Here is a 2667-nt window from a genome sequence, read left to right as displayed (position 1 = left end):
GAGATTAGCCTCAGGGTCTGGAGAGAAGTGTTAGCCAAGTTGGTTCAGGGTGCAGGATGGTGTTGGTAGCCAAATGGAGCTGCGGAATGGAAGGACCCATCTGGTGGGTAGAAGGAAGGAGCTGGTGGTGGCAAACTGCTGGGTGGCCACAGCGAACTGTCAGATGGAGACACCAGATGATCAGTAGAAGGATCCAGCTGATGGGTGGAAGGACCCAGCGGGTGGGCGGTCAGAGCATTCTGGGCATGGGTCCTCCAGACTTGGTCATGGCTGAAGTCCCTCCGTTCCACTGATGAGAAGATGCCGAAGAAGCTGATTGGAGGGCGCTGGCAGGATCCTGGGGCCCCTGGCAAGTCGTGGGGCACCGGGGCTGGGAGGGAGTTGTCTGAGGCCCCTTGGCCTTGAGGATTCTGATTTCCATTCTGGCGAAGTTCTCGAGCCCGTTTGGCCCGGCGGTTCTTGAACCACACCTGTGCACACAGAGGGGACAGTGAGGAGGTGGCTGGGAGGTTGATTGGGGGTGAGGGACTTGTGCACTGGGATCTGCCAAACACTACAGATTACTTCCTTGGGAGATAAGCCTTTCTTTGCCCCCACCCTGAGTTAGAAGCTCCCTGGGATTCAGGAAACTTGTCCTGGAGGCATAGTGGACAACCCCTTGGACTTCTAACTGCAATCAGTTTGCACTTCACTGCTAACCTCAAGGTCAGTGGTTCAAACCTACCTAGGTGCTCTTTGAAAACAGGCCTGCTACCTGTGTGTCATACATTGCAGGCTTCCACCAGATGGAGCTTGGTTCTGCATTAACTCACAAGTTAGAAATGATGGGCCGATGGAATGTTTTTGGAGGGGGGGCAGAGTAGTCAGGAGGGACTAGTATGAGAATGAGGAAAGGGGGTAACAGGTGTGGGAAGGGCAGAGCACATGTAGGATCCCATGAAGCCTTCTGTGCCGAGGGTGCCTGAGGGTTAGAAGGGGGCTCCATACCAGGAGACCCAGATGACATGGTGCCCAGCCAATGCTGTTAGCGGGTTAGGACCAGCGTGGAGTTGCATGGGACTCTGAGCAGTGGTGGGGTTCCGCTGGTTCACAGAGGTCCAGCAGATCCTAGACCTCCTTTATCTGTTGAGTGTGGCGAACGAACTGCTTGTTACGATGGCACTTGCCAGCAGGGTTCTCTCTAAGGCGGCCATCTGAGCAGCCACCCCATGTGGAAATCACAAATGGACATCCCTTACTCTTTCTGAACGTTCACGGCGTAGCAGAGTCATTCATTCAATCCCCCAACGGGCGAGCAGGCCCATTGTTGCATGATCTGAATCCCACCACGGACTGTGGATTGGCGCTGAACTTGGGGAAGGGGAGGGCTTCTGATTTAGTGCACTGCTAAGTGTGCGCACCTGTGAGATGACACACGCACCACCCCCCCCACCAATGAGTATTTCCCCTTCGGAGGGCCTTTCTGTGCTTTAAACTCAATTACACGGTCTCTGGGGCTCAGAGAAGGGGTCCCTGGCGGCATAGGAAGGGGGTCCCCAGACATGGGAACTGTCCAAGGTGACTTTATCAGTGTTCTCACAGTACCTGCACTTCTTGGACCTCCAGACCCAGCATGCAGGCCAGGTCAAACCGCTGGCTCGAATTCGGGTACCGGTTCCTCTCGAACACCGAGTTCAATGCCTCCAGCTGCTCCCGGGTGAACACTCTGCGGGGCTTTCGCTCTGCTGAGGGGATTTCTTGTAAGGCTTTTGCTCTGCAGGTGGGAAAACCTGAGCTGACCAGCCTCCCCCTACCCCTCCCAGTCAAATGACCCCCCCTGGGGCAAACCAATCCTGAATCGTAATCTCCCAGCGTGACAGTCTGGGCCAATGTAAGCCGCTGTGATTCCCGTCTTTGAGATGGGCATGAAAAAATAGGGTCAATAAACAAACCCACTGCCTTCGAGTCCAGTCGGATGCACAGAACAGAGCCCATGTGCTCGGTTGACTGCAAGGCTGCATTACTGAACAGAAGGAGAATCGGTTGCCCCTAGAAGGAAGTGTTGGGTTGGTAAGGGCAAAGGCAGTGGTTCAAACCCATCAGTCTCATCAAGGGGGAAAGAAGGGACCATCGATCCGATCTTTACCTCTTAGAAATGGTGACGGAGCAGAAATGCTGTAGAGTGTCTCTGTGAGTTGAAATTGACTTAGAGGGCAGGGAGCTTTTTTTTTTTTTTTTTTTTATCTTTTTTATTAGGGTCTCATACAACTCTTATCACAATCCATACACACATCAATTGTGTAAAGCGCATGCTATGAGTCAGCATTGCCTTGATGTCAGTGGGTTGGGTTTGGCTCACATCTGGAGCTTTTTTTTTTTTTTTTTTTTTCATCTTTACAGAAACAAACCGTCACACTTATCTCCTGAAGGTGTAACCTCAGACGTTCACCTTAACAGCCAAGTACCTCCCCATTGTGTGCCTCTAGGACTTTGTAGGCTGGAAACACAGGGAATCCAGGACAGATGATCCCTTCAGGACCAGTGCTGAAAGTGGTAATACTGGGAGGGTGGGATGGAAAGGGGGAACCGGTCACAAGGATCTACATATAACCTACTCCCTGGGGGATGGACAACAGAAAAGTGGGTGAAGGGAGACGTTGAACAGTGTAAGATATGACAAAACAATGA

Source organism: Echinops telfairi, unplaced genomic scaffold (genome assembly GCF_000313985.2).
Source record: "Echinops telfairi isolate 266 unplaced genomic scaffold, ASM31398v2 ScPeMD7_655;HRSCAF=1070, whole genome shotgun sequence".
Taxonomy (NCBI): domain Eukaryota; kingdom Metazoa; phylum Chordata; class Mammalia; order Afrosoricida; family Tenrecidae; genus Echinops; species Echinops telfairi.
Note: the sequence above shows the minus strand (reverse complement) of the source record.